This window comes from Elaeis guineensis, chromosome 1 (genome assembly GCF_000442705.2).
Source record: "Elaeis guineensis isolate ETL-2024a chromosome 1, EG11, whole genome shotgun sequence".
NCBI lineage: Eukaryota > Viridiplantae > Streptophyta > Magnoliopsida > Arecales > Arecaceae > Elaeis > Elaeis guineensis.
This window is the reverse complement of record NC_025993.2, coordinates 18,675,279-18,701,281: the sequence shown is the minus strand read 5'-3', so window position 1 is coordinate 18,701,281 and position 26,003 is coordinate 18,675,279. Positions and strand designations below refer to the sequence as shown.

General features: G+C 35.2%; 1 non-coding gene across 1 annotated transcript; it reads left to right on the top strand.

The window, feature by feature from the left end:
- Nucleotides 1-21,278: 21,278 nt before the first annotated feature.
- LOC140854959 (small nucleolar RNA R71) lies at nucleotides 21,279-21,385 on the top strand. The gene has a single exon (XR_012138052.1). It is a non-coding gene; the product is annotated as a small nucleolar RNA R71 (small nucleolar RNA).
- Nucleotides 21,386-26,003: the final 4,618 nt, after the last annotated feature.

Here is a 26,003-nt window from a genome sequence, read left to right as displayed (position 1 = left end):
TGTGACTGTGGGGTCATTGATGACCCCACCTTGTCCGAACCTAAGAGTATCAAGATATCATAAAGAATGTTATATAAGATAATAAAGGATAAAATAACATAAAAAAATATATCTAAAATATCTGAGTTTACCACATTGTACGTGTGGTGCAGAAGCATGCGAGTTGGCGGTATGAGATCTCTCTCCTCAGTTGTAACGACTCCAGTCTCAGGAAGCCATCTGCCACAAATCAAGGACAACATTAAAAAAGTTATGTATGTTTATAAAATCTAATCGGGTATATATGAATAAAGTTGAATAAATCGAGTATATATGTTCATAAAATCTAATCTTTGGCACCCATCAGCTTTAATATTGTTAGAAAATATGTCTTAAAACCAATCGTTTGGATGATTGTGCTCTTTATAATTGTATACAAATTATGAATTAATAAAAATTATTTGATATTTTTCATCACAAGATGTACATCTTTCTTATTAGAACTTTTATATTATGATGAAGTCTTTAGAACTATATGATGTTCGATAAAGGAGAATTTATCGAATAGTTCATAAACATGTTCGTGACTAAATAATATGTCATTAAGAGATGATGATGTTTATCAAGTATAGGTCATTATATGCTATATAGATGGTTGTCCTCGTAACCAAAGAGTGTGGAGATACCGGTATGGCATATAGGTGAGATGTAGGGGTACATCATCACTAAATAAGTAACTCACCTGTGGAGCACTCTGCTGTCAAGAGTAGTTCGCAAAGCGTATAGACATAAGTGTCTCTCAGATCTGAGATTACCATAGTGACTTGCAAGCAACTCACAATGCTTGGATGTCAAACTATCTACAATTCTAATACGGTGATGGAAGACTACTGGATACAGTCAAATACTTGTGAAGTCTGTATATGGATCAAAATAGAATTAACCCCTCTAGATTATAGGAGTTAATACATCACTGTATTTTAATTGAGTAAAATCTAGATCTGGATAATTCATGTGATGGATTTGAAAGATTGAGATATAATGTGGATGACTCTTTCAGGGTTGATAGTTAAACCCTAGATCATCCTTGAGTATTCAGGATCAAAGAGATGAATTATGCAGTAACCATATGTATTGGTTCTTGAATATTGTCTTGCATATGTTCGATCTATCCAGATATCGAAAACTATTGCTAAATGGTAACTTCGATTAGTATAGAAAATGATTCTTGCATTATCGATTTAATGTTCGAACCTATAGAGATGCACAAAGTCAAGCAACATAGGAAAGTATTGATCCAAGTCTATGAGTTCAATTTGAAAGTAGTTAACTTGATTGAATAAACAGATTAGCTTAATTGAGAATTAAGTTAAGGGTCATACAAGATTAAATAAGTTGACTATGTCTAGTTAGCACTAGACATGAGGTTCAGATTTAATTTCGAGGATGATAATAATCTGATCAATGATCCAAGAGATTTATGAGAGAGTCAATTTTATATCCTAATTAATTTTAGATTAGATCTTATTTAATTGAGGATAAATTAGGTTAACAATTTAAGTTAGACTTGGACCAAAATTCTAATTAGATTAAGATTGACAGGCACTTCGAATCTAGTTCAAATTCGATTTGAATTAGACCCAAAATGAGTCAAATCTAAGCCCATTTAGTTTAGAACTAAAAAATCTAAATTACTTGAGACTCTCTCTCATATGTAACTGGCTAAGGGGAGGGAGCGCTGATTTTTTATTGCCACCCCATCCTTTGTTTGCGTGTGAAGAAAGGGAGTGCACAAAAGGTTGGCGCTCTCCTTTCTCATGTAGGATTCCTATTTGGTTAGGTGTCCTTCTCACTTGGGTCTCCTAATTTGGTTAGGACATGATCACTTAAGAGGTGCCACATCTATTTAAGAGAGGACCTCTAACTACTGGATGGTTGAAAAAGAGTTTGGTGCGACAATCCAAAAACCATCATGAGAAAGAAATTAGGAGGGGCGGACACTCATCTGGTTTTGGCATGAACCTCTTGGGCATCCTTTCCTTGGTGTAAAGAAACCCTCCTAAGGCATAGAGATTAGATCTCCACCATCCCTTGCTTCTTTTCTGAGAGATCAATGCCTCAAGAGATCATCTCTCTTCCCTACAGAGCCTGACTTGCATGTGAAGTAGAGGGCCTATACTTTCAAACCTCACAAGGCATCAGATTCAAACAATCTCTGGAGATTTGATCTCTATTCTACTGCATATCAGGTAAATATAAAGAGTTATACTACTGCTAGAATAGAAAAATTTTCAAAACACATTCTGACAAGCTGATCAGATTTGATACTTTCCCTTCAATTGGTATCAGAGCTAGATTTGATACATATTATGCATAGTTAATTTTTTTAGTATTTTCATATGAGATATATGATCAGAATTTTATATAGAACATGACATTTGATTTAGATCTATTGATTAAAAATTATTTGATTTGATTTTGATCAGATTTCAAGAATCTAATTAATGGTTGATGAAAGTTAGTTATAAATCTGTTATAACAGAATTTTCATGATGTAGATTTTTACTAAAATAATAATCAAATTAAAATCTATTTTAAATTTATTTTAATAAAATTTTTATGATATTATTTTAAATTAAAAGTTAGACTTAATTAAAATCTAAATTGAATCTATTTTGATAGATTTTTAGATCTGATTTTAAGCGAAATTCTACATAATGCAAAATCAGGTCTAACCAAAAATTTTATTTCTATATGTTCATGCGTGTGTTTGAATTATTTTTCTATGAGATTCTAGATTTGATTTAAGTATTTTATATGATGTATAAAAGTAGATTCAGATCTAAAATTTATATAAAATTTATCTAAAATTAATCTGATGCATTGATCTAATTAGATTAGATACATAACATGCATGATATGATCATGTTCATATGAATGCATGCATGAATTTTTGACTATTGCATATATAGATGTAATTAATTCTTGAAATTAGATTTCAGATCTTAGTAGCTCAATATTCGAATTAATATAATCATCAGATCATCCAATCATAAAAGAAAGCAGGGATTGACTCCCTCTCTTGCCCATTCGATAGATTCTCTTATGATGTGTAGGGGTGCTACGTGATCAAGTCTCATGAAGAAGAACAGTGAAAAAAAATTTAAATTTATTTTGATCATAAAAATATTTAGATTAGATCTAAAATAATTTATTATTTATTATAATTTTAATAAAATTAATTTAGATATAAAAATTATTTTAAGATTTGAATTGTAGATTATATATGATGTAATCGGTAGAGATCTAAATTGTGCTATGATGCATGTGATGTACATAAGTAATTTAAATCAAATTTACATATATTTAATTGTTAAACATAGATCTAAAAATTTAATTTTAAGATATGAATAATTGCATAACATATGATGTATGCTTCACTTAAAATTCTAGTAGAATAATTCTACAGACTAAAACACACATTTCACATACTTAATTCAAAATTAAGTTGAAAGGATCTAGATTTAAAAATTGAAAGATGATTAAGATACCTCATAAGTCGATGGACCATGGGTTAGCATGAATCAGGTCTTCTAATTGGGTTAGATCTAGGATTAGAAATAAATATGGATCAATTAAAAAATTTGATAAAATCTAATCAAGAATTGAGTTAGATTAGATCAGAAATTTCTCTAAGATCAACCTCAATAGTTGTAGCTTGATCAAGTCAATATTTTTGACCATATCATATGGAACTGATTGTGGCTCAATGGTTTAGTCTGAGTCTTTTGATGGACCAAATCGAAACTAATCGATCAATTGGTATCTAAGATAAATTTGGTAATATTACTTAGCAATATGATTAATGGTTTTTAATTGGTGATCGGTTTATCTGACCATTTCGATGGTATTTAAGACAAGCCAAGTCAGACCCTCTCACCGCTATCACTTACCTGACCAATACGATAAATTATGTTTTAATTAGGTTACTAATTGATTCGAGCTGACCCATACCATTAAGATAAATCAGTGTGACTGACTTAGGTGTCCCTAGACCAGGCTTATTCTAGTCCTCTTCATGACTTGGTGCAGTCAGTGAGAGGATTTATGACTTGCTGGTTGATCTCTTCTCTTATTCTCAAATTATTAAATTAATTCAACTGAAAGGGGGTGCCCTTAGATCAATTTGTCTCTAGTCCTCATCATGACTTGATAAAGTCAATAAGAGGATTTAGACTTGCCAGTCCAATAGACCAGCTTGTCTAGTCCTTTACATGATTTGGTAAAGTTAGTGGGAGGATTTAAGACTTGTCAGTCAATTACTTCTTAAATTATTAAACCAAATTCTCTAAATTATTAGGTCCTTAAAATGAGTTAGTTATGGGGATAACTAAATCATAGCTTCCCATTAAGTTGGATGATAATGGATCCATTGGTCTGATAATTATAGAGGCCCAAAGGCCTGGTGTTTATCTGCTATTAGAATTATCATTCATAATATGATGACTCAGTCAAGTCTCTCTAGTGGATGGTCAGATTGGTCAGTTAAAGTCGGGCCTAATCATTCATTAATTAGATTCTTGAGTTTAATCATGTTAATGGTTGGACTTAAACAGGACTTGCAAAAATGGCCAAAGCCAACTAAAAAGTAATCTGGAGCAAAATTATTACTAAAAATTATTTGGAGAAATAATTGGTTAAGAACCTACCTTTAGATGCACATGGGTGAGCCGACCAAAGTCGGACTAGTATGCAGTCTGTGTGGATTCGAGTATCCACTAAGAAATTAAGATAATTTTTTGAATTGAAAATAGAGGCTACTAATTTATATAAAATAATGGGAGAATTTTTAGACTAAAGTCTCAATCTTTAGGATTAAATAATTCATATACTAATAGATCTTTTATTTTTCTTTCAGAGATGGCTAGTAGTTTATTACTCCGCTTGCTATTAGATAATGAAAAGATTATGGGACCCAATTTTATTAATTCGTATCAAAAGTTGAGAATAGTTCTCGAGTGTGAGAAGATCCTATATGTGATTATGGATTTAGCACCTAAAGTACCAGTTCCTAATTCAGATGTGAAGGTTAGGGACACTTATCAGAAGTGGCTCAATGACTGTATGATAGTACGATGCATAATGAGGGCTACTATGAGTGATGAATTTAGTTATAAATTCATTGATGCTCAGCCGAAGGAGATGCTTCAAATGTTGAACAAGTCTTTTGATACACTTAAGCATTTGTCCTCAACATAGCATAGTTCTTTTGTGAGAGAGAAAATGCAAGGTGCAAAAAAATCATGGTGATCCTAAGTAGTCTAATGCAGACAAAGTCAGGCAGAAACAGATAGACCTAAGAAGAGAAATCAGCAAAGCATTGCTGGACAAGGTACTTATATGATAATACCTTGTAATTTCTCTGTCTCTGATACTACTACCTTGGTATTGGATATCGAAAGTCCAATTCATATATGCAATTTATTGCATGAACTTCAGATTAGTAGAGAATTTGAGAAGAGCGAATGATTCCTGAATGTTGAAGATGGAAGAGCTATTCCAGTTCTAGCTATAGAAAAGGTTCAGCTTACTCTCAATTCAAATGCCATTGTTTTAGATGACTGTCATTATTGTCCATATTTTCTTATGAATGTTATTTCCATAGGCCTTTTGACCAAAGATGGTTATAATTTTTCTATAAAGAAAAATTATCATGATATCATTATGAATGGTGTCACAATTATGGATAGATAATTGAAACATGGCATTTACACATTATCACAACCTGTTAGTATAATATACACATCGAACAAATATCCTAAAATAGATAATGTTACAGATGCCTATCTTTAGCATTGTAGGCTCGGTTATATAAATAAAAATAGGATAATCAGGTTAACTAAAGAGAAAATTTTCGATATCAATGATTGTGAATCATTACCGACCTATGAGTCCTATCTTCTTGGAAAGATGACCAAGCTACCTTTTACTGGAAAGGGTGAATGAGCTAGTGATGTTCTAGGTCTAGTACATAGTGATGTATGTGGACCTATAAACATAGGTGCTAGATGAGGGTATTACTACTTTATTATATTTATTGATGATCAATCGAGGTATAGATATGTCTATCTTATGATGTACAAGTCTGAATCATTTGAAATATTCAAACGATTTCATAATAAGACAGAAAATAAACTGAAAATAGTACTAAAATTTTTCGATCAGACTGAGGAGGTGAATACTTTTCTAATGAGTTTTTGATATATCTAGAAGAGAATAAAATTCTTTCACAATAGACCCCTCTTAGGACACCATATCATAATGGCATTTCGGAAAGAAGGAATCAAATCCTATTGGACATGGTTTGATCCAAGATGGAGTTTGTGAGTTTGTCGATCTCATTTTGAAATTATGCTCTTGAGATTGCTTGTCATATTTTAAATAAGATTCCAAGCAAATCAATTGTTAAAACACCATATGAGATATGAGCTGGACGTAGGCCAATACTTTCTTACCTTAGGATTTGGGACTGTCCGATTTATATCAAACATTTGTATACTGACAAGCTTGGATCATGATCTGATAAGTATTATTTTGTGGGGTACCCAAAAGAAACTAAAGAGTATTATTTCTATCTTGCTGAAGAATAAAAATTATTCGTTAGTAATAAGACAGTTTTTTTAGAAAAGGAGTTTCTTAGTGAAGAAATTGATGCCTATAAGCTTGAACTAGATGAAGTTCAATCGATAGAAAAATCGACACAAACAAATAAAAATATAGAATTGGATGTGATAAGATCAAATTTAGATCCCATTGTTGAGGCACCTTTAAGGAGATCTGATAGAGTACCGTGTCAATCGAATAGATACTATGATTTTTTGGTCTGAGATGGAGATCCTGTTGAACTCGATGAGAACGATGAAGATCCGATCACCTATATGGATGCCATGCAGAGGTCAGACTCTGAGAAGTCGCTTGAGGTTATGAAATCTGAGATGGAGTCCATAGAGATCAATTAAAATATGGATACTTGTTGATCCACCCAAAAAGATTAAATCCATAGGGTGTAAATGGATATTCAAAAGAAAAAGGGACGTAGACGGGAAGGTGGAGACCTATAAAGTCTATTTGGTTATCAAAGGATATCATCAACGTTATGGTATTGACTATGATGAGATATTTTCTCCTATGGCAATGCTCAAGTCCATCCAAATTATGCTTACAATAGCGGTACATTTTGATTATGAGATTTGACAAATGGATGTTAAAACCACTTTTCTTAATAGGAAGCTGGAAAAAGAGATATATATGTACAACCTGAAGGGTTCACATCCATAGATAAATCAAAGGTATGTAAGCTTTAGAAATCTATTTATCGATTGAAGAAAGCAGCTCAGAGTTAGAACATGCGTTTTGATAAGGTGATCAAAACGTATGACTTCGTTAGGAACAGAAAAGAACCATCTATTTATAAATGGGCTAATGATTCTGTAGTCATCTTCTTTCTACTATATATGGATGACATACTGTTAATGAAAAATAACATTCCAGCTTTACAAAGTGTAAAGCTTTGACTGTCTTCATAGTTCTCCATAAAGGATTTGGGAGAAGCATCCTACATTCTAGGGATGAAGATCTATAGAGATAGATCTAAGAGGCTGCTTGAATTGTCTCAATCCATATACATAGATACTATACTGAAATGGTTTAGCATGGAGAATTTCAAGAAAGGCTATCTTCCAATAGGCCATGAAATTATTCTCCCTAAGAAAGATTATCCCACAACTCTTCAAGAGAGAGAGCGTATGAGTAGAATTCCATATACTTCGACAGTGAGATCTATCATATATGTCATGACATGTCCAAGATCAGATATAGTACACTCACTAGGGATGGTGAGTAGATACTAGTCTGATCTGGGTGAGAACCATTGAAAGGTCGTTAAGATAATCCTTAAGTATTTTAGAAATACTAAGGACTAATGGCTTATCTATGAAGACACTCACTTGAAATTTATGGGATATACTGATTTCAGCTTTCAGTCAAATCATAATCACAGCAAGAGTGTGTCAAATTTTATACTTACCTTTAATGGAGGAGCAATCTGCTGAAAAAATTTTAAGCAGCACACCGCCACGGTCTCAACTTGTGAGATAGAATACATCGTGGCATCCAATGCTACGAAAGAAGCTATCTGGTTGTGGAAGTTCATCAGCGGGCTTGGAGTAGCACCCTCTCTTGATAGTCCTGTTTTGTTATACTACAACAGCACTGGAGCCATAGCTCAAATGAAAGAACTGAAGTCCTATTAGTGCACCAAGCATATTCTGCACCGCTACTATCTGATCTGAAAGATCATGGATCGAGGTGACGTCGAACTTCAGAAGATCAATGAAAAGAAAAACTTGGCTGACCCATTTACTAAAGCCCTCGAAATCAAAGAATTCAATGAATACAAATAGAAGATGGGTATTAGATACTGTACCGATTGGCTTTAGTCCAAATAGAAATTGTTAGAAAATATGTTCTAAAGCCAATTATTTGGATGATTGTGCTCTTTATAATTATATATGAATTATGAATTAATAAAAATTATTTGATATTTTTTATCATAAGATGTACATCTCTTTTAGAACTTTTGTGTTATGATGTAGTCTTTAGAACTATATAATATTCGATAAAAGAGGATTTATCGAATAGTTCTTAAACATGTTCGTGATCAAATGATATGTCATTAAGGGACGATGATGTTTATCAAGTATAGATCATTATGTGCCATATAGGTTGGTTGTCCTCGTAACCAAGGAGTGTGGAGATACTGGTATGACATACAGATGAGATATAGAGGTACATCATCACTGAACAAGTAATTCACCTGTGGAGTGCTCTGCTATCAAGAGCAGCTCAAAAGAAGCGCATGGACATAAGTGTCCCTTAGACTTGAGATCACCATAGTGGCTTGCAAGCAACTCACTGTGCTTTAGTGTCGGACTACCTACATTTCTAATATAGTAATGAAAGGCTACTGAATACAGTCAAGTACTTGTGAAGTCTGTGCGTGAATCAAAATAGAATTGATCCCTCCTGAATACAGGAGTTAATGCATCATTATATTTTATTTAGTAAAATTTGAGCTCAAATAATCCATATGATAGATTTGAAAGATTGGAATACAATGTGGATGACTCTTTTAGAGTTGACAGTTAAACTCTAGATCATCCTTGAGCATTCAGGATCAAAGGGATAAATTATGTGATAACCATATGCATTGGTTCTTGAATATTATCTTATATATATTCGACCTATTCGGATGTTGGAAACCATTGTTAAATGGTAACTTCGATTAGTACAGAAAATGATTCCTATGCTACCAGCTTAGTGTTCGAACCTATGGAGTCATGCACAAAGTCAGACAATATAAAAAAAATTGATCCAAGTCTATGAGTTCAATTTGGAAGTACTTGACTTAATTGAACAAATAAATTAGCTTAATTGAGAATTAAGTTAAGGATCATACAGAATTAAACAAGTTGACTATGTCTACCTAGCATTAGATATAAGATTTAGATTTAATTTTGGAGATGATAATGATCTGATCAATGATCCAAGAGATTTATGAGAGAGTCAATTTTATATCCTAATTAATTTTAGATTAGATTTGATTTAATTGAGGATTAATTGAGTTAAAATTTTAAGTTAGACTTGAACCAAAATCTTAATTAGATTAGGATTGACAGGCTCTTCGAATTTTGAGTTAAAATTTTAAGTTAGACTTGAACCAAAATCTTAATTAGATTAGGATTGGCAGGCTCTTCGAATCTGATTTAAATCAGGTTCGAATCGAATCTAAAACAAGTCAAACTGAGCCCATTTGGTTTAGAACCAAAGAGTCCCAATTGCCTGAGACTCTCTCTCATATGTAATTGACTAAGGAGAGGGAGTGCTGATTTTTTATTGCCACCCCATCCCTTATTTGCGTGTGAAGAAAGGGAGCGCACAAAAGGTTGGCGCTCTCCTTTCTCATGTAGGATTCTTATTTGGTTACGTGTCCTTCTCACTTGGGTCTCCTAATTTGGTTAGGACATGATCACTTAAGAGGCACCACATCTATTTAAGAGGGGACCTCTAACTACCGGATGGTTGAAAAAGAGTTTTGTGCGACAAACTACAAACCACCATGAGAAAGAAATTAGGAGGGGCGGACACTCATCTGATTTTGGCGTGAACCTCTTGGGCGTCCCTTCCTTGGCGTGAAGACACCCTCCTAAGGCGTAGAGATTAGATCTCCACTATTCCCTGCTTCTTTTTTGAGAGAACAACGCCTCAAGAGATTATCTCTCTTTCCTATAGAGCTTGACATACGCACAAAGTAGAGGGCTTGTGCTTTCAGGACTCGTAAGGCATCGGATTCAAACAACCTCTGGGGATTTGATCCCTATTATACTGCATATCGGGTAAATATAAAGAGTTATACTACTACTAGAATAAAAAAAATTTCAAAACACATCCTGGCAATCCAATCAGATCAGATACTTTCCCTTCAAATACATCATATAGATAGAAGAATAAGAGGCCATAGCAATCTATGGAGCCAATCCCTTCGATATTCATTTAGTTTGGATCATCATCAAAAAAAATAAGAAGGCAACCATAAGAATATAGGGGCATAAAAGTCAATTCGAGTATTTAGATGTTTGGTACCCTTCAGATGGGTGGCAATGCAAGATAAGTATTTAAAACGAGTCAGAGATCCAGAAGTTCATCGCAAGTGGAGGAGTATAAACTAGATGTTTGGTACCCTTCAGATGTTTGGCACCCTCCGGCCCATCCATCGGATGATTAAATTGAATTTTGACCCCCTTGTACCCATCTCTTCCGTCTCAAGTCTAAACCGGTATGAAGGAGTATATTTCAATATACTCCTCTGATTTTTAAATGGATTATTCATACACATCTCATTTGATGATATGAATGTATCTATGCCTCCATCCTATCCATCGAATAAGAAGATTGACTTTTGACCCCTAGATCTCCTTCCTCCGACTCAAACCTAACTATGTGAAGCTTTTAAATATAAAAATTTAAAGCTGAATGAGTGACAATGAGCTCAGCTACTTGACTTATCTACTGTGATGGCTATAATAATGAGCTCAGCTGAATGAGCGACAAGCAACTGAAATGTTGTCCTTTACATGCAAACACTCTCAAGATAGAGAGTACAATATCCTGGAGATTTGAATCTTTTTTATTTCTTGACTTGATTCTACCTTTCAAGTGTGCATCTCGAGTCCAAATATTGTAAGTTTTCTCATGATAAGTATGCAAAAGAGTTTGGAATCATGGTTAGAAATCAGCATGCTGTAGTTGATGCCCGGATCTTGCCACCTCCAAAAGTATGTTACACTTATATTCATCATGTTTATCTAAAAGTAGTTTATCTGCAATAATTTGAAATCACATCTTTTCAATGCTTCAGCTAAAATATCATAACTCTAGGAAAACCAAGCCTAATCCGAACCCATTGAAAATTTTTTAAAAAAATAAATTAAAAATTAAAAATAGTACTTAAATCAGGGACCAACAAAGTAAATAAAGAAAAGAGGAAAAGAAGAAGGCTCAGATCTGCCATTGGAAAATAAGACATTATAAGTTACTCTACACCTTTAATCATGAGGTGGCTGCAAGTGGTTGTCTGCGATGTAACAAACCATCCAAGCTTGTCCTGCAACTATAATAATAAGAATAGAAATACATCACCTCCATCGATCTTTTTTTAGACTCTTTAGGCGCATCTCGCATAGGAAGTCACGACCACCTCTCCGAGCCCAATCCAAAAAAATTTTTCGAGCTTCAGGGCAGACTTAGGCTTGATGATTTTAGAAAAAACCAGATCCGAACCATACCTTGACCCAGGCCTGATTCCGACCCGAACCCATTCGGGCAAGCCCGAACCAAGAGGTGGCTGCAAAGTAAGAAGGCTGCAAACTCATAGTGAAAATTTAAAAAAAAAGTAAAATAAAAACTTAAAAATAATACTTACATCAAAGATCAACAAAGTAAACAAGAAAAAGAGGAAAAGAAGACTCAGATCTGCCATTGAAAAATCAGACATTGCAAGTTCCTTTACACCTTTAACCTTGAGGTGGCTGCAAGCGGTTGTCTGTGATATAACAGACCATCCAAGCTTGCTCTACAACTACAATAATAAGAATAGAAATACATCACCTCCCTCGATCTCTCTTTAGACTTTTTAGGCACATCTCGCACAGACAGTCATCATAGCCTTCTCAAGCCTCCGATCGCCTCCCCAAGCCCCCCACCCTTATCCGAGCCTGGTCTAAAAATTTTTTTCGAGCTTCGAGGTGGGCTTAGATCCGATGATTTTAGAAAAAATCAAGCTCGAATCATGCCCTAGCCCAGGCTCACTGGAAAGCTTCTCGAAGTGGTTCCACCTCTCGAAAATAATATTAAAATTAATAATATTATTAATAATATTATTAATTTTAATTAATTAAATATTATTAATTTAAAACTAATTTAACTAAATTTAATTAAATATTATTAACTTAATTTAAATATTAAATCTAATTTAACTAAATCTTATAAATATTAATTTAAAAATATTAAAAAATCTAAAATAATGATATTTGGCAATTGCTATACAGCTGTCACTGTCGTCGTCGCTAATACTCACCAAACCCACGAAGATGGTGCTGCAACATGGGGGCGACACTATGCGGCAGGAGATGGTGCTATGCGGCTAGAGAAGAAGGGGAAGGGGGAAAGAGAAAAGCGGGGGGAAAAGGGGAGAGGCAGGCTGGGGGCTCAGGAAGGCGGGTCAGGGGCTCGGAGATGCTGTCAAGGGCTCAGAGAGGTGGGTCGGAGACTTAAGGAGATGACAAGGGGGAGGCAATAGAGGGCTCGAGGCTCGAGGAGATGGTCGGCGGCTATAGAAAGCTGGATCCAATGGTGGCACAAAGAGGAGGACTAAAGGCAGTCGGAGGGAGGTGGGCTGAGGGCTTGGGGAGATGGCTGGGGGCTCAAGGAGGCAGGAGAAGGCCGGGGGCTCTCGATTGGGGACTCACGAAGGCGGGAGAAGGTCAAGAGCTCGCGGTCGGGGGCTCAGGGAGGCAGGAGGTGGTCGAGGGCTCGAGGAGGTGGGCAAAGGCCGAGGGCTCTAGATTGGGGACTCAGGGAGGTGGGAGGCGGCTGAAGGCTCACGACTGGAGGCTCGAGAAGGTGGGAGGCGGTCAAGGGCTCAAAGAGGTGGTCAAGGGCTCGGAGAAGCGATCGAGGGCTGGGAGCTCTCGATCGAGGGCTCGAGCAGGTGGGAGGTGGCCGAGGGCTCGTAGTCAAGGGATCGGAGAGGTGGAAGGCAGTCGAGGGCTTGGAGAGATGAGATCCAACTATCGGGGGCTCGAGAAAGTGGGGCAAAGGCTCAGATAGGTGGGATCCGATGGCGGGAGAAAGAAAAGGATCAAAGGCGGGGTAAAGAGAAGGGTGACGGGGGGACCGGAGGCGAGGAAAAAATGGGAGGAAGAAGAAAAGTGAAAAGTCAGAAATTGGACGGAGGGTGAAATAGTAGTATTAGTGATGACAAAATTACCATCGATATAGCTATCGCTAATATCGCCACCGCTAATAAAATTTTTCATGACTACTAAGATTACAATCAAATTTTTAAAAAAAATATTAATTTGTTAGCGACGGCATGCCCTCCGTCGCTAATAAACACGCTAATAGTTTATTAGCGATGGCTTTTCCATCGCTAATAACGAATTAAGCCATCGCTAATAATTTATTGACTTTTAGCGATGAAAAGATTTTTTGTCATAATATATTATCGGTGAATAGCACTATTAGCGATGGCTTTTCTACCATCACTAATTGATGTGCAAATTTTAAAATTTGTAAATAAAACCGCATGCGCACAGTGTGCAGAGTAGCACGATCAGTGAGTACAGGTCGATCCCACAGAGACTTGGTTTAAAAATGATTTTCAAATCTATGCTCAAGCGAGCTTTAACAAAAATCGAAAATCGAAAGTTGTTTGCTAAAGACAATAAGATTAAGGATCTAGGATTTTTGAATCCACTAGATCTAGATTAGAAAATTCTACTTAGAATTTTTCTTATTGATCCTAACGACTACTCCTCTTGTCTTTCCCAAGCATAGATTATGAAGGGACTAAGGTCCAACGATAACCCATCAAGATTCTTTACAGAGGAGTAGTAACTAGGATCCCTTAGAGTTTTCTCCTCCTATGCACTGAATCAAGCATGAACTATGAAGGAACTCTGACACAACTGTAGTTCATCAAAAATTCTTGGCAAAAGAGGAAGAAAAAAAAATCCTAAGAAAAAGAAAGAACCCTATGTAAAACCCCTACTCATGATCTAGCTTCATCGCAAACCGTAGAAGGGATGCTTAGCTAGACATGATCTAAATCTACTTGCAAAATTTAAATGCAGAAAAATAAACTACCCTAATTTCATAAATTAAACTATCCTAATTGCATAAATTTAAACTGCATAATGTAAAGAGATAAAATTGTATAAAAATAAGAAAAAATTTATTACAAAAATCTCAAAGCTCGAGGCTTGAGAAGAAAGCTAAAAACCCCACTATCTAGGGTTACAAGCTTGATCGGAAGGCCAAAATCATTAAAATAAGGGCCTTTGGGGGCTTTTTATAGGCATTTGGGGGTTATAAGGTTTTCAAAACTTTAGATGTGGGACTAAGAGGTTTTAGAGGGCTGTTAGGGGGGTTTAGGGGCTCAAATCTCGCTCAAAAAGCACTTAAATTCATCAAGAAACCCTAGAAATTATTTCAGCCGTCCGATCTTCATCTAAAGGACCCAATTCATCTAATAAATCAAGTCGGAAGAGATTCTGGACCGTCGGATCATGATCTGGGTGAAGCGCTGTCGTTGGATCGCGCTGCAGAAGGATCCCATGTTATCCTAGTGTTTATTGATTCTTGCAATTGCCTTGATTATGGTTGGATCTTGACCGGCTGCGATGGTGGCCGTCCGATGGCGCAAAAATATGGAGCGTTGGATCTTGATCAGAGAAGATCGGACCATCGAGTGATGTGAAGTTACCAGGTTGCCCTTCGGACCTTCTTCTCTCTCCTCATGAGCCCTGGACCGCGTGCGTGGATCGGGCTCGCGATGCATTGCGGTGAGTCGAGACTCGCTGATTGGCTGGTTTATGGTGCGCCGATGGATCCATAGTCCAGGCGCCTGTTGCTGTGGACCAGGCGGCTAACCAGATCACCAAATCAGTTGATTTTTTTTTGACCAATTTTGATCTGATTTGACTCGGGTTTGATCTAATTGAGTCTTCTTTCTTCATTCTTCAATTTCTAGGTCAATTTAACTCCGTTTTGCATAAAATTTGCACCATTAGAATTCTCTTTTCTTGTTCTTTCTATTGATGACCTCTTCTTCTGCAAAATATAATAATAAATATCAATTTCCTAATAAAGTTAGATAATTTAGATATTAATTGATACTTTTTATGTCAATTTGTGACATAAATCACACCCCCCAACTTAATCATTGTTAGTCCCTTAGCAATGTACCAAAATAAGATCATATTCCAAAAAGATCCTTCCTTTGCAAATTAATTTAAGATTGAAATTCAAGAAGTTTTCTAGTATTACTAAGTAATGAGCTTCGAATTAGAATCGGTAGTCAGTCTACTTAGGAGCTTTCTTAGAGTACACTTAAAGTTTTATAGCACTTGTGTGAGTGATAACTAACTTAGTATTTCAGTATTAACTTGTACAGGCCAATTGTATCATTTTTCATAACTTAGTTCGATTAATTTTCTATACACCCCAGATTAAACAAAGAACTAAGGTAGCTTTCACACTATTTTTTTTTTTTTTTTTTTTTTTTTTGCTGAGCATCCTGGCCTTCCCACCACCGTTTGATGCAAATCTCAACACTTGACTTAGGTGAAGAGACCCGGTTACTAGGCTTAGGGCAATCCACATTTACTTTGTGTTTTTCATTTTATTTCAGGCAGGTAGCTCTTTCCTTAAATTTAAATTTCTTCAATTGGGGTGTAGAAAAAATTATCTAATTTAAATAATACTCAAATTCTTAATTGGCCTTACAATTAACACCTACTTTACCTTGTTAGTGTGCATGTGCAATTGGAAGTGCTAATAGTCTTTAAATGACCTAGGCCACCAAGAGTCTAACCAGCTAATCTTCTCCGTGACTCACTATATTTATTAGCAAATACTTTCTAACTTACTCTTATTTTTTTTCTAGATTAATTTATTTCAATTTTTTTTAATATATTAAAAATAAGAAATAACTCATAGTGGAAGGAAAAGGAAATGATAACACCTGATTTTGTTCAAGCTCTCCCCCCAACTTGACCGACATTGTCCCCAATAGAGTTTATCTAATTTATTTGTCCTAAGCAAACTGAAAACAAAAAAAGTATTAGAAATTAAATAAGCTGGGTTGCCTCCCAGAAGCGCTAAGTTTTATGTCTTCAGCCAGACCAAACCTCGAAGCAATTTAATCAGAATAAGTTGGTTCATAAAGAACCATGGCATCTTCAACAGTCTCGACAGGTAATTCCAAGAATGGTTTTAATCGTTGACCATTAACTTTCAAGATAACACCATTACTTGGGTTTTCTATCTCAACAGCTTCGTGTGAAAAGACTTCCTTTACTAAAAATGATCCTGTCCATCTAGACCTAAGCTTTTCTGGAAACAGATGTAATCTAGAGTTATATAAGAGCACCTTTTGTCCGATATTGAAAGTTTTTCTCATAATTGATTGATTATGAAATGCTTTGGTTCGTTCCTTGTATATCCTTGCATTTTCATAGGCTTCATTTCTAAGTTCTTCTAATTCATTCAACTGAAGCTTCCTATGGTTTCCAGCGTCATTCAAATTTGTATTTAGTTGTTTGATGGCCCACATGGCTTTGTGTTCTATCTCAATAGGCAAGTGACATGGTTTACCAAACACAATCCTATAAGGAGACATTCTTAGATTGGTCTTGAAAGTGGTTCGATATGCCCAAAGTGCATCAATTAATTTCAAAGACCAATCCTTTCTATTGGCACTAACAGTTTTCTCCAGGATCTGTTTGATTTGTCGGTTTGACACTTCAACTTGCCCACTAGTTTGAGGATGATATGGTGTGGCCAATTTGTGGGTGACATTATACTTTTTCATCAATGTTGCAAAAGGTCGGTTACAAAAATGGGTTCTCCGATCACTAATGATTGCCCTAGGAATACCGAAATGGGAGAGAATATTTTCTTTAAGAAACTTAATGACCATTTTGCTATCGGGTGTTCTACATGCAATTGCTTCTACCCATTTTGAAACATAATCAACTGCTACTAGAATATATTCATTTCCAAAGGAATTTGAAAATGGTCCCATGAAATCGATCCCCCAAACATCAAAAACTTCAACTACCAAGATTGGGTTGAGTGGCATCATGTGTCGCTTGGTGATTCGACCCATTTTCTGACATTGAGTACAACTTTTACAATATTCATGAGCATCCTTAAACAAATTGGGCCAATAAAAACCACATTGGAGAACCTTAGCAGCAGTTTTCTTAGACGCGAAGTGACCCCCACATGCTTGATCATGACAAAAAGATAAAATATTCATGACTTCGTTATCTGGGATACACTTTCTAATAATTTGATCAGGATATTGTTTAAAAAGATAAGGATCATCCCAAATGAAATACTTCACTTGGGCAAAGAATTTATATTTATCCTGCTTAGTCCAATGAGAAGGTATCTTACCTATGGCTAAATAATTTACAATATCAGCAAACCAAGATTCAGTAGACACAGACATGAGTTGCTCATCTGGGAAAGATTCATTGATGGGTGGTTCACTAGATGGTGCGATTGAAATTCGAGACAAATGATCTGCTACAACGTTCTCAGTGCCTTTCTTGTCCCTAATTTCTAGGTCAAATTCTTGAAGGAGCAAAATCCATCTGATTAAGCATGCCTTGGCATCCTTCTTTGCTAGGAGATGTCTAATGGCTGAGTGATCGGTGTAAACAATGGTGTGGGTCCCAACCAAATAAGATCTAAATTTCTCTAAAGCAAAGACAACGGCAAGGAACTCCTTCTCAGTTGTGGTGTAGTTAAGCTGCGCTTCATTTAAGGTTTTACTTGCATAATATATCACTCTAGGCAGCTTATTTATCCGTTGACCTAAGATTGTGCCCACAACATGATCGGACGCATCACATATTAATTCAAATGGTTCAGACCAGACAGGAGGATGAATGATTGGAGCTGATACAAGTATTTTTTTTAGAAATTCAAAAGATTCCAAGCACTCATGAGTAAATTTAAATTTGGTATCCTTTGCCAAAAGATTAGTCAGTGGATGTGCTACTTTGCTAAAGTTGACAATAAACCTTCTATAGAATCCAGCATGACCTAAAAATGAACGTATTTCTTTCACAGATTTAGGTGGTGGAAGACTTACAATTAGATCTATTTTGGCCTTGTCCACTTCAATCCCCTTTTTAGAAATGACATGGCCAAGAACTATTTCCTGTTTGACCATAAACTGATATTTTTCCCAGTTGAGAACTAAGTGCTTCTCCTTACATCGTTCTAGAACTAATTGCAGGTGATTCAGACACTCGGAGAAGGTTAGGCCAAAAATAGAAAAGTCATCCATAAAAATTTCTAGAAATCGTTCTATCATATCTGAAAACATGCTGATCATGCATCTCTGGAAGGTTGTCGATGCATTACATAGTCCAAAGGGCATTCGTCTATAGGCAAAAGTACCAAATGGACAGGTGAATATAGTCTTTTCTTGATCTTCAGCGGCTATGGAGATCTGGTTGTAACCGAAGTATCCATCAAGAAAACAGTAAAACTCTTGTCCGGCTAGTCTTTCCAACATTTGATCAATAAATGGCAAAGAAAAGTGATCTTTCCTTGTCGCAGCATTCAACTTTCTATAGTCTATACAGACCCTCCATCCCGTTTGGGTTCTAGTTGGGATAAGTTCGTTTGCATCATTTTGGACCACTATTACCCCAGATTTCTTGGGTACTACTTGAACTGGGCTTACCCAAGAGCTATCAAAAATAGGATAAATTATTTCACTATCTAGGAGTTTCAGAATCTCCTTTTTAACTACATCCTTCATAGCTGAATTAAGCCTTCTTTAGGCTTCTCTTGTTGGTTTAGCCTCTTCCTCTAAGTATATTCTATGTTGAACTACAGAAGGGCTTATTCCTTTGATATCTGCTATGGTCCAACCTATTGCTTCTTGATTTGCTTTTCGAACTGACACTAACTCCTCCTCTTGCTTGGGATCTAGGTCTGATGCAATAATTACAGGCAAAGTTTCTTTGGGTCCTAGATATGCATACTTGAGATGTTCTGGGAGGGGTTTCAGTTTTAAAATGGGTGCTTCCTCTATCGATGGTTTAGGTGATGATTTCACCATCTCAATGATTGGTTCAGTAGGAAGTGTCGATTCCTGATTAATCTGATTTTCTTTAAGTATTTCATTGACATCCTCAGACTCATGGATTAACCAGGGGTTAGACTCTAGGTCGACTTCATCATCACTAATGTCAATGGATTCATAAATACCATCTTGGACTACATTGACATCAGTATGAGAAGAGGATTCCTGTTCTAAGTTAAAAACATTAAGCTCAATGGTCATATTCCCAAAGGATAACTTCATTAGACCATTTCGACAATTGATTTCAGCATTGGCCGTAGCTAAGAATGGTCTTCCTAAAATGACAGGTATATGTCCTTTAGGATTCGCAACTGGCTCAGTCTCTAAAACAATAAAATCTACAGGAAAAATAAAATTTTCAACCTTTATCAGAACATCCTCGACCATTCTCTTAGGGATCCTGAGAGATCTATCGGCTAACTGTAATGTGATCCCAGTAGGTTGAAGTTTTTCTAATCCTAGTTGTTCATACATCGAATATGGAAGGATATTCACACTAGCTCCTAGATCTAGCAAGGCTTTTTTTATATTGGTTTCTCCAATAACACAAAAAATTGTTGGAGCTCCAGGGTCCTTATATTTAATTGGCACATGGCTAGATAGGTATGAGCTGACACTTGCAGCCAAAAATACTTTCTTTGGTACATTAGTGGTCCTTTTCCTAGTGCAAAGATCTTTTAAAAATTTGGCATAAGTTGGAACCTGATGGATTATATCTAAAAGAGGAATATTAACTTGGACTTGTTTAAATACCTCTAAAATTTTGTTTAAATGTTCAGATTTATTAGATTTCAGTCTGTTTGGAAAAGGAGCTCTAGGACTTTTAAGTACTGGACTAGGTGAATTTTCAGTTTCTGGTGCTTGAGGTTGAAAGGTAGTAATTTTAGAAGGTGACTCGGCAGATGAGTCCTCTATATCATCAAGTGCAACTACCTTATTGTCTATTTATTTTTTCGATCTTATGGTATGAATGGCATTTACACCATTAACTTGGTTTTCTTGTTGGGGTTGTGGACCATTTTGGTTCCTAGGATTTGGCTCAGGTTGGCTAGGTAACCTATCATGTTCTCGTTCACTAATGGTCGAAGCCAGCTGACTTACTTTCATTTCCAGACGGGCTATAGCTTGGGTGTTATTATTTATGAGTTGACCCATGGTTTGCATAAAGCTGGTATGTGTCTTCATCATGGCTTCTAGGCTTTTCTCTAAAGAGGTAATTTTCTTGTCATTATCATAGAAGCCTGGCGGGTTGTTCATCACCGGGTTGGACCTTAGATTTTGTTGATTGAAATTTGGATTGCCTACATTAGGATTCTGGGACCATGAGAAATTCGGGTGATTCCTCTAACCTGGGTTATATGTGGGTGCATAAGGATTGTTCAATGATCCTTGATAGGTGGCATTCACCTGTGCACACTCATTCGAGTAGGAACATTCTTCTAAGACATGGTCTGGTGCATTGCACCCTTTACACATGGGTGCAGATATTTGATTTACATTGGCTGGTCTCTGTAATTCTAAGGCTTCCAATCTACGTGTTAAGGTTGCAATCTTGGCCTCTGATGCTAGGGTTGGTTGAATTTGATGCATTCCTCCTCTTGAAGGTGTAGCTTTATCAGGTTCCCTAGTTGTTTCCCACTGTAAATTTTTCTCGACTAGGTCTTCTAAGAATTGCCAAGCTTCAGTAGTTTCTTTGTCCATAAATTGGCCTTGGCACATGGACTCTAGCATGGTTCTTGAGTTTGAATCTAACCCCTCATAGATGATCTGGCATAGTCTCCAAGTTTCTATTCCATGGTGTGGGCATCGGGTCAAAAGATTCTTGAAACGATCAAAGTACTTCCAAAATGATTCACCAGCTAGTTGGTAAAATTGATTTATTTCATTCCTAATCCTAGCTGTTTTATGATGGGGGAAATACTTTTTCAAAAATATTCTCACAAAGCCCTCCCAGGTGGTGACAGAATGGTTTGGCAGACTATAAAGCCACTTCTTAGCATTATCCTTAAGGGCAAAGTTGATTAATCTAAGTTTGACCTCATCCTCTGTTAATTGCAATTTTATGGTTGCACATACCTCCTCAAATTCTCTAATAAATATATAAGCATCCTCTAATCCTGTGAATTTTGGAAGCATATTTATGATTTGAGGTTTGATTTCAAAATTGTTAGCTGTGGGTTGTGGCAACCTGATACAAGATGGTTGGATGGAGCCAACTGGATAACACAAATCCTTAAGGGTCATGGGTTGGATTGGTTCAGCCATTGGAACAACAGGAATTGACTCAATTCTAACTAGACGACCCGACACTCTTCTCCACACACGAGGTGTACGGTTCTCGATGTTTATATAATTTTTTTTTATAAAATTTTTATGTATAAGAAAAAGAAAGAAAAGAGAAAAAGTTCTAAAGAGAAGATCCTAAGGAGTCCTAAATCTAAAGAAAAGTAACCAAATTAATTTAAATTTTAATAAATTTTTTTTTTCAAACAAGTGAAACAATAAATTAAACTCAATCTATCCTAGGGTTAACCTAAATCTAGACAGCTCCTAACTGTTTCAAGATGACCCTTCAAGCCTTCCAAGTGGAGATTGATCAACTAGTTAGTCAGGTAAGTATAAGAGGTGGGAGGTTCACTCATCGTTGCCTTTCTAGACACCAAATGAGTTGACCAGGCCAGCAACTGAACCAATTTAACAAACCACTCTCAGGGACTTGCCTAGACACCAACTAATCAAACAACTCAAACTTGGTAGAACTCTTAGGGTTCCTTGTCCTATTGAGCTCGAATTCCTTAAGGTTGACGTCTAATTGATTTTAAGATTAACCGTCTAGGTAATGCAATATGATGGAGATGGTTTTTGGGCTAAGGAAGGGTAATGAAATCCCCACCTTATCTTGTTAATGGGTTGATGCCCTTAGATTAATTATGAAAATACAAATGCAAATAAACAAGATGACCAAGAATGTAAAAGATTTTAATTTAGAATTTTTTTTTTATTTTGATATTTTACTTCACGATTATGAAATATCTTTTGTTTTGTTTTTTTTTTGTGATTAAGTAAATTCAAATGATTAGGTCTAAAAGGAAAAGTAATTAACTAAAAATAATAAAAGAGAAATTAGAAGCGTACCTGAGTTTTCCAGCAATCACCAACTAAATCTAGAAACCTAAAGGAAAAAGAAAGAGAGTTATAAAGCACGAAGAACAAATATTTGAAAATAATTTAAAACGCCAAATCTCCGACAACGGTGCCAAAAATTTGATGTGCAAATCTTAAAATTTGTAAATAAAACCGCAAGCGCACAGTGTGCAGAGTAGCACGACCAGCGAGTACGGGTTGATCCCACAGAGACTTGGTTTAAAAATGATTTTCAAATCTATGCTCAAGCGAGCTTTAACGAAAATCGAAAATCGAAAGTTGTTTGCTAAAGACAATAAGATTAAGGATCTAGGGTTTTTGAATCCACTAGATCTAGATTAGGGAATTCTACCTAGAATTTTTCTTATTGATCCTAACGACTACTCCTCTTGTCTTTCCCAAGCATAGATTATGAAGGGACTAAGGTCCAACGATAACCCATCAAGATTCTTTACAGGGGAGTAGTAACTAGGATCCCTTAGGGTTTTCTCCTCCTATGCACTGAATCAAGCATTAACTATGAAGGGACTCTGACCCAACTGTAGTTCATCAAAAATTCTTGGCAAAAGAGGAAGAAAAAGAAACCCTAAAAAAAATAAAGAACCCTATGTAAAATCTCTACTCATGATCTAGCTTCATCACAAACCCTAGAAGGGATGCTTAGCTAGACATGATCTAAATCTACTTGCAAAATTTAAATGCAGAAAAATAAACTACCCTAATTTCATAAATTAAACTATCCTAATTGCATAAATTTAAACTGCATAATGTAAAGAGATAAAATTACATAAAAATAAGAAAAAATTTATTACAAAAACCTCAAAGCTCGAGGCTTGAGAAGAAAGCTAAAAACCCCACTATCTAGGGTTACAAGCTTGATCGGAAGGCCAGAATCATTAAAACAAGGGTCTTTGGAGGCTTTTTATAGGCATTTGGGGGTTATAAGGTTTTCAAAACTTTAGATATGGGACTAAAAAGTTTTAGAGGGCTGTTAGGGGGGTTTAGGGGCTTAAATCCATCAAGAAATCCTAGAAATTGTTTCAGCCATCCGATCTTCATCTAAAGGACCCAATTCATCTAATAAATCAAACCGGAAGAGATTCTGGGCCGTCGGATCACGATCTGGGTGAAGCACTGCCGTTGGATCGCGCTGCAGAAGGATCCCGTATTGTCCTAGTGTTTATTGATTCTTGCAATTGCCTTGATTACGGTTGGATCTTGACCAGCTGCGATGGTGGCCGTCCGATGGCGCAAAAATATGGAGCGTTGGATCTTGATCAGAGAAGATCGGACCATCGAGTGATGTGAAGTTACCAGGTTGCCTTTCGGACCTTCTTCTCTCTCCTTATGAGCCCTGGACCGCGCGCATGGATCGGGCTCGCGATGCATTGCGGTGAGCCGAGACTCGCTGATTAGCTGGTTTATGGTGCGCCGATGGGTCCATGGTCCAGGCGCCTGTTGCTGTAGACCAGGCAGCTAACCAGATCACCAAATCAGTTAATTTTTTTGATCAATTTTGACCTGATTTGACTCGGGTTTGACCCAATTGAGTCTTCTTTCTTCATTCTTCAATTCCTGGGTCAATTTAACTCTGTTTTGCGTAAAATTTACGCCGTTGGAATCCTCTTTCCTTGTTCTTTCTATTGATGACCTCTTCTTCTGCAAAATATAATAACAAGTATTAATTTTCTAATAAAGTTAGATAATTTAGATATTAATTGATACTTTTTGTGTCAATTTGTGACATAAATCACTAATATATGAATTTCTTGTAGTAATGGCCTGTTGGAAAAATAAACGCACTGCAAAGTTAATGCTTTCGTTTTATCGATGCCCATATATTATCTCACTTCTTAATTCAGTGCCAATTCCCAATCAATCAACGGATACACAACGGCTACATTTTTTTTATAAAATTGAGTTTTTTTTTAATTTATAATATCTATTTCGTCATTCTTCTTTTCTTATTCTCTTTACTCTTCTCCTTGATAGCAAACTCTAACTCATATTTTCTGCACTCCTGTACAAGATAATTAGTTGATTATTCATTCCATTTGTAATTAGCATTCAACAATCAGGTACTATTGTTCTAACCTTTATAATTTTTTATTTAATTTAAAATTTATATTATTTTATTATATTATCTCTATTTTATTTAATAGTTGATTCATTGAATTAAAAGTTTTGATTGCTGATCTTGTATTAGCCTTTTAAAAAATATAAGATAATTGTAATAGCTAATTTTTTTGATAATTCAAAATAATAATTTAAATATGTTAATTTAAAAATATGAATTTAGTTATTCAAAATTTTAAAAAAAGAAAAGAATTGAAAGTTTAATACAATCTCAAAAAGAAGCTCTTGATAAATTTTTTACAAGTAATAAAAATAATAAATTAAAAAATATTGATAAATATTTTTTAAATGAATAAGTTAATAATCATTTAGAGTTAGATGATAATAAAATACTAGAACAAGAAAAAGTCAATGAAGAGATTCAAAATAATCCTCAAACTATGGTGAAAAGAATCAATCTATTAATTTAAATGATTAGATTCTTAAAAATATTTGTCAATGAATAAATATTGATACAAATTTGAGAGATTTATTAATAAAAAAAGGTCTAATTCTAGTTAATGATATAGATTTTTCTAAAGATAAAATCTTAAGATATTTTTCTACTACATATTATATCCAAAAGTTAGCAAATAAGGAGAAGCATGAAAGAAGATAGCTAGTTTATTCAAAAGACTTCAATAGAGTATTTTATTTTTATTGTAAATTGTTTAACTCTGCTTCTAGTATAAGTAAACTAGCTAATGTTGGCACTAGAGATTGAAAAAATCTTAGTGCTAAGCTTAAGAATTTTGGGATAAGTAATGAGCATATTATTAATATGAGTTCATAGATTGATTTAGAAATAAGATTATTGAGAAATAAAATAATTGATAAAAGTATTCAAGAATAAATAAATAGAGATGAAAAATATTGAAAAAAATATTATTAAAAATTCTTGGGGTAGTAAAAATTCTTGGTAAAAATAATTTGACTTTTTATAAAAAAAATAGAAAGATCTATCAAGAAAATAATGAAAATTCGATCCGATGGTGTAAGAACATATTTGACGCATTAAAGACAATAAAATTCATACTCATTATCTTAGACATAATATACAAAATAAATTGATAAATTTATTAGTAAATAAAATTAAAAATAAAATTATTAAAAAATTATGAAAGTAAAATATTTTTCAATAATACTTGATTGCACTCCAGATGTAAGTCATCAAGAGTAAATATCTTTTATATTGCGATATGTAGATATTTCATCAAATCCAATCAAAATTATGAAATATTTTTTTGAATTTTTA